This window comes from Octopus bimaculoides, chromosome 1, assembly GCF_001194135.2.
Source record: "Octopus bimaculoides isolate UCB-OBI-ISO-001 chromosome 1, ASM119413v2, whole genome shotgun sequence".
Classification (NCBI taxonomy): Eukaryota; Metazoa; Mollusca; class Cephalopoda; order Octopoda; family Octopodidae; genus Octopus; species Octopus bimaculoides.
Genome location: NC_068981.1, coordinates 52611263 through 52619204, shown reverse-complemented (window position 1 = coordinate 52619204; position 7942 = coordinate 52611263). Strand labels below are relative to the sequence as shown.

The following is a 7942-nucleotide window of genomic DNA, read 5'->3' as shown; positions in this document are numbered from 1 at the left end:
TGACTTCAGTTGTATGTGTGCACACACACACACACACATATATATATATATATATATATATATATATATATATATATATAGATATAGATATAGAGAGAGAGAGAGAGAACTACTGTGGCTGTCTGGCATACTGTAGATATCATGTGCTGGCACCACTTAAAAAATGCTCATGCCAGTGCCACATTAAAAGCACCCAGAACACATTGTAATGTAGTTGGCATTAGGAAGGTCATCCAGCCATAGAAGCCAAGCTCTCTGGCTTGCCAGCTCTGGTCAAACTGTCCGACACATGCCAGCATGGAAAATTAATGTTAAAGGAGGAGGATGATATATAAACAATGATGATGATGATACACACACATACATACTGTAATTCAAGATTTTATAATACAAAATGAAAATTATACATTCAATAAGTATGACATATGATAGAATACTGAACAGAACTGCCAGTGGGAGATATCTGCAGTGTGCCAGACAGCCACATTACCAAATATATAACTTGGCCCAACAAATTAGTACTTACAAATGCCTTATTGAATAAGCAAGCATTATTCTTTACCATCACTGCTGCCACCACTACATGTCTCGCACATAAATCATCAATATTTTAGTAGTTCTCTCTCTCCCTAGCATGGAAAGCGGACGTTAAACGATGATGATGATATATATATATATATGTATATATATATATATATGCAGGTACGCACACACATTTAGTTAAAATCTCTATAAAAGTTGAAAGCAGTAACTATATTGAAAAGTAATGTTTATTGCCACTTAAACATGGATGTTCTGTAAGAACCAGCATTACTGTTATTTTTAACCCCAGGAGGATGCCTCCTTCAGCTGGTTATTTGATGCAATTTGCACCCAATATATATTGCAGGCATGGGAGGGAACCTCTACCATTTTCCAGCCACAAGGCCACCAGACCATACGGTTTCAACCTCTTTGTGATCATCCCTAGTGGTGGATACTCTTCTGCTAGAGATAACAGTAGTAAACAATTTGTCTATTCAATATATGCATGGACAGATAAAGACAAATCAGTTATAAGCATGTCTCAATTCTTATTGGATTTGTCATTAGCAACTGCATACTTTCTTCACCTGCCTGCAAATACACTGTTCATAAGCCCAATGTTACTTAATACATAAAGTACACATATTAAAAGACTATACCTATATATATATATATATATATATATATATATATATATGGTATTTTAATATGTGTGTTTCATAAATTCATTACACATAGTCATTAAAAAATATCAGTAAAAATACTTTGTTTATTGTGTATGTCAAGAAATGATTCATAGTTTCTTTCACTGGTTAGCTGTTGTTAAATTGGGAATACTGTAGTTGGAGATATATTACTTATGCAATTCTCTCTTGATAGGGCAAAAAGATACAGCGAGTTACTTGTAGGCAGATTGACAATTAAAAACCAGTAGATTTTGCAACAGCGTAAAATTTAATAGGAAAATATAATCATTGTTATTTATGTGTGTACAATTATATTTAATACATTCATATACACTTAGATGTAGTAAGATTTTTTTTTTTGCTGTGGAAATAGTCTTGGGAGAAAATTCTCTTCATTAACAAAATATGTGAAAACACATCATTGGGCTGAGAAAGATGTCATCAGATTTGCAGGTCTATGAAAGACTGATTTAGTATTTGTAGCTGATGAAACATAATGATGCATAAATGCATGAGTCCTACAATCCAATAATGTATTTTCACACATTGAAGAGAATTTTTTCCTCAAGACTATTTCCACAGCCAGAAGTCCTTCCTACATCCTATATTTCATTCAGCACTGCTTCATCTGCCTCTGCAAGCTGGCAGAATCATTAGCGCAGCTTTATCTTCTAAGCTCAAATTCCACTGAGGTTGACTTTGTCTTTCCTGGTTTCAGGGTCAATAAAATAGATCCTTGGGGGTCAGTGTAAGCAGCTACCCTCCACTCCCAATCCAAAAATTTCAGGAATTGTGCCTATTTATTAAGAATAGACAGTTTGTGTGGGTGAAAGAATTTTTGTATGGAGGAGGGAGAAACTTGGGTTAGAGTGATGGAGTGTATAGATTAAGCCAAAGCAGAACAGCTATTGAATTTCTTAGATAAATAGAGTTCATTGTTGTTTAGGTTCTTTTGGTGTTGACCAGAATCACTCATGCATGAAGTTAGGTTAAGGCTTTGAGAATTTGAAGCAGATGTCTTATATGAACAGTGGTAAATACACACCCTCCCAGACATATTCACACCAAGATAATAAATGTTCACACCCTAAAGTCCAAGCACTTATCTCTATACATACATACACATACATGCATACAATATTACATCCATCTATATATACAGATATTCTGATACAAACACAAATAAATCAGCTCATTCCAATATAGAAAATAGGAATAAAATTATGCTCACTATAAACACACACATGTTGTTGGGTAACAATTCAGAAAAGAAGTACTCAATAGAAATGTAGCATGTAATATTCAAAGCTGGTTCAGTGACCTGTTACTCTAGACTGGCTTAAATAAACTACATATATAAAAATGTACACTCACGTTTGCAAACATCACAATAAGTGCATGCAAGCAAACACACACACACACACACTCTCTCTCTCTCTCTCTCTCTCTCTCTCTCTCCCTCTCTCCCTCTCTCCCTCTCCCTCTCTCCATTACTTGAGTTGCTGATCTTTGGATGGAAGCAAAACATAACATTGGGGGGAGAATGTTAAAATTCATAGAAATAATAAAAATTATTTAATAAAGGTAAGGTTTCGCTACAACATAAGTAATTATTAATGCGCTGCCAACTCCAACAGATTAGCTGATTAGGTGGGTGAGTATGAGAAAGAGGGAGAGTGGATAAAGAAGGAAACAGAATATATACATATATATATATATTGTGATATATTTTACCTAACTTGAACAAAATGAAGCCACATATCAGAATATGCCTTGGGTGAAATCAGTGATTCTCAATCATATTTTTACCTGTGGACCCTTCTGATTACTATTTTACTTGGGTGGACCCTCGTAGCCATTTGATGTTTACAAAACTCCTATTATATTTTTATAATTAAATATTATTAAGAATTATATAAAAAAATTAAAAGATCTTGTGTATTGTAGAAGTATAAGGATTTAACATGTGGACCTAGCTAAGAGTCACTGGATAAAGTGAACTCACAGATACTCACTTTTATGCAAAGTAAAACCATAAACCACAGAAAAGATCAAACACAGACAAATGCATAATAGTTTAGATCTCATTCAAGTATTAAAATATCTACCATTGCTCAGCAAAAGTGTTTTAACTAAAATAGTTTAAAAGTATAAAAATATAGTGATCATGAACAATAGTATGTTAGAAGGTATAAAAGACTGTTATTAATGAAAGGAAAATCGCTTATAATGGCTCATTATCAAAATCAAAACTAGTTGTGAAGCATGATGATCAACAGTCAAACAGTTCAAATTCCAACATTGATGGATTCATACCAGCTTTGTCTCCCTCAGTGCAAAAAACAAAAAAAACTCATCACACTTGAACACAACCAGCATGCAATTCATGTGTTTGTGACCACTCTTAATACTAGACCTCATTACCACTGAGAATCTCTCCTGATGAACTCACATCCTGAACAGAAAAAAAAATTGAATTTCAAGAACTGGCTCTTTTCTTTAAAGCCAGAAAATATTTTCAGTCCTCAACAATTACTGAACTTCTACAAGCTTCTCAATGGCATATTGGTCTCACATCTGGCATAGTGCTACAACTTCATACAGGTGGACTGCAATAGAAAAGCTATCTAATATTGATCACAGGCCACTGGCCTACAGGCCTGCTCTCTTCTCCTTTGCCTTTTCTAATACTATTACACTTACCTCAGCTCTCTGGAGCTGGCTGGCCTTGTGTCCAACCCTACAGGTCCTACACTAACTACTATGTTTTTTCTTATCTCTCTAGAATATCAGCCTTGTGAAATTTTCTCACTACACCTATCTTTACTGCAATCACTAACCAATATGGCCTGTCTCATCTCTCTAGAACATAAGCCCTGCAGAAATCTTTCCCTGCATATATATTTCCCATTCAAACTGTCCTAAGTTGGGACAGTTTAAGTAGGATACTAACAGCATCAGTCTCACTGATCTGAGAAGTCCTGCTAAGGTTGTAGGCATGATCACTTTCTCTAGATTTAGGTTTAAAAGAAAAAAAAAGCATAATAGTCAATATGATCTTTTGTTTTATAATAAATCTCAGTAAACTATTTATTTCATTGTTCCTGGGCAAGTAGGGAAGGTGGCAAATTGGAATTGAAAAATGTGGGATATAACTAATTATTGTTTTCTAATATTGGTCACACATTCTGTGGGAGGATACAGACAATTAAATTGACCCTCCTTTCATTGCAGAATCTTGAAAAGCAAGGCATACTCCCAACTAGTCAAACATTAACCCTTTAGCATTAAAACCAATCATATCTACCTACTTTATGTTTCAACCAATCAGATCCAGCCTCTCACACCTACTCTTCAATGTCATTCTAAAATAATCAATCACGTTATCAAAATCTCCAAGCTATGGGATAATGCATGATTAATTCAAAGCAATGTGAATATATAAGCAATACATTTGACAGAGTAATCTGAATGCTAAAAGGTTAAAGAATAGAAAGCAATGTCGGTGACCCTACAAAATCCCCAAGAACCTCTGCCCTCAGACCAAACCAATGAAAAAGTCTCCCCTCTACAGAAAAAAAATATCCTTCCACTACATATAAATTGCCTTTAATATTAGAACACATTAGAGAATAGTTTTATAAATATTTGAAAAATGAAATCTCATCTTCAGTTCATAAGATATAAAGAATGACTTGAAATACATCTTTTGAATAATAACTCAAACTTATGATTTTTTGTTAACCTTCATTGCGTAACAACTTAGAGAAATAGACATTATTCTTCACTTTTTATTTTTTGAGGTGTAAAAATTTTTGTCGTTCAACTACGACGTGGCCACTGATACTGTTGTGACAAGATTGCAGTTGCGCTATGAAAATGTTGACATCAAAAAAAAATTAATTAAAAGTGAATTTACAAGTTTTTGTGCGATTTTAAATATCTAAAAGAATTCTTCCTCGATATAATAGCTTGTTTCAATACCCAGTCTCAACCTCACATCAAGTCACTTGCTATTTGCGCAACTCCAAACGTAGCATTATGTAAAACATTCATTAACATTTCAAAGTTATTGCGTATATCAAAATACCAGAAAATTTGTCTTTAGCACCAAGATAATTGTTAAAATTATTAACTATTCGTATTTATTAATGGCTTCAAAAATAGTGCGAAGAACGCAGTGAGGTTTTTTGCTTTCGAAGTTAATTTGGACAAGGGGAAACAACTCTTTAGTAACATCGTTGCTCTTATGAAGATTATATTTTTATCATGAAATGAACGTGAAGTGTGAGTGAGCAATTATAGTATTAAATTTCGTTGAGCTGTATCAGAAATCAGATGCTATACACAATTGTTGATACTAATATTAATGATAGACACTTAAAAAGAGTTTATGTTTTGACGTGCCGTATCAAACTATCAACCTGCTTAAAGAAAAAAAATCTTCAGCCTTATAAAGGGAGTTTATTCGATTAAAAGTAGTTTAAACATCTCTCTGAATAACAAAACTGAAAGAAAACATTAAATTACCTTTACTGTCATTAGACTGCGGCCATACTGTAGCACCGCCTTGAGGAATTTTAGTCAAACTAATCGATCCCAGTACTTATTTTCTTTCAAAACTTGGTACTTATTTTATCATTTTGTTTTGCCGAACCGCTAAGTTACGGGGTCGTAAACACACCAACACCGGTTTCAAGCGGTGGTAGGGGACGAACACACACACACACACACACACACGATAGGCATCTTTAAGTTTCCGTCAACCACACCCACTCACAGGGCTTTGCTCAGCCCAAGGTAGAAAACACTTGCCAAAGATTCCACATAGTGGAACTGAACGTGGAACCATGTGGTTGGGAAGCAACATTCTTACCATTTAGTGGCGCCTGCACCTTACTACTAAAGTTCTGAAAACTATTTTAGAAATGTACATTCTTTGAACAACTTTTTTGTTTCAGGATACACATCCTGTGTTTTCTAAATGATTTAGTTTTAAAATATAATTGGCAAATTTCATTAAAATTACTTTCAGCTAAGCTAAGCTACTGTTTTTGTTTTATGAAAATCGTTGATATATAAAAGTTTTCGTATTTTCTCATCAGAGCCCCGGCCCCTATTTTTTTTTTTTTTTTACATATCCATAGGCTTTTTTATCTACTAATAAATTGCCTACAATCCACTTTGATAGTGTAATGCATATTTTTCACATCCCATATGGTATCTAAAGCAACTATTTTAATTAACTTCAGTTGCCTTGTATATGTATACAACAAACACTAGAGTAGATCTCAAGTTGCAAGAGTAAAAAGAAAGAGATCATTAACCACAATATATATAACTAAATAAATACAGTATCTTACTAATTGCTATATTGACATTATAAAGGCAAATGTAAACACATATTAATAGTTATACATACATCCATTAATGGTTTTCAGCAGTGAGACAACTCTGGAAGAAACACTGTAAAATTAGTTGTATGGACTCATTACAAAACTAAAAACAAATAGTCTATATATAGTTGTACAAATATGGTTGAGTGTGTAATATGTAATACAGGGAGTTGGAGAACTTGAATTATTTCAGATTATCCAAGCAATTAGTAGACACTTTGTCTCGGAGTGTTTAATACTAAAAACAACAAGCAGAGGAGTCACCCCCATTAAGATCAGTTAATCAAAGTTTTTGAACAATGTAGAGCAAAGGATGAAGAGAGGAGCCTTTTAATGTTGGAAGTTGTTCTGAAGTTAGCTGCTTGTTTTAGCATGGTTGCGTTTAAAAAGCAGAAGAATGAAAGAAAGTAATTATATTGCTAAACAAACCTATTATTTTCTAAAATAAAATTATTCATAAAAAGAAAATGTTAAACAATATAACCCTAGACTTTTGGAATAACATCCTTACTGTAATTTAAATTGAATTAAAAATTTTTTTTTAGATTTCTGTTTGAAATACAAAAGTGATTGCTTTTAAGCAAGTGATTTCAAATGCAGACATAGAAATACAAATAGATGCTTCTAAAATTCACAATTAGTTGTAAAGAGGGACAGATGACACAGTGCACCAAGGTTTGATGATTTTAAAATTTCATGCTGTTATAATTTGAGCAACACTGGCAGTCAATTTTCGTAGCAGGAAAAGCATCAAACAATGCATTAATACCATGTATTCATCCAACCCATGCTAGCAGAGAAAAACAGTGTAAACAACATATGTGTGTGTGTGAGAGAGAGAGAAAAGGTTGAGTTCTATTTCATCCTTTACTTTGTGGGGTTCGAAAGGTCGATTTCTAATAAAGATTCTTCATATTTCATTGGTAGCTTACTGTTGTAAGAATTTTGCAAATATGAAAATGCTACAAGGTGTGTTATGAGAATTTCTAGAACAAATGTCCCATAGAAACTTAACAAACTGTTAAAGATGGAGAAGAGATGTTAAAAGTTTGAAAAGAATTTAATCCATGCATACGATCATTTCAAACAGCAATATTAACATGTAAATAACATGGTAGAAAAATTAGAAATTAATCTAATTATAATTAGATTAATCTACCATGTTATTTACAGCCACTTAGCTGAAACGCATAAATAAATATATGTATATATATATATATATACATATATGTATATATATATATATATATGTGTGTATATATATATATATATATATATATATATGTATATATATATGTATATATATATATGTATATGTATATATATATATGTATG

General features: G+C 32.9%; 1 protein-coding gene and 1 long non-coding RNA gene across 2 annotated transcripts in view; one reads left to right on the top strand and one right to left on the bottom strand.

Annotated features, from left to right (window-relative positions):
- The window catches only part of LOC128247340 (uncharacterized), a 54653-nt gene extending 47958 nt beyond the window's left edge, over positions 1-6695 (bottom strand). Inside the window, exon 1 of the long non-coding RNA XR_008263732.1 lies at positions 6634-6695. This is a non-coding gene — a long non-coding RNA (uncharacterized LOC128247340). The remainder of the gene's footprint in view (positions 1-6633) is intronic.
- LOC106873280 (septin-7) overlaps positions 1-7942 on the top strand; it is a 158584-nt gene that overhangs the window by 50760 nt on the left and 99882 nt on the right. The gene's annotated exons all lie outside the window — the stretch shown is intronic.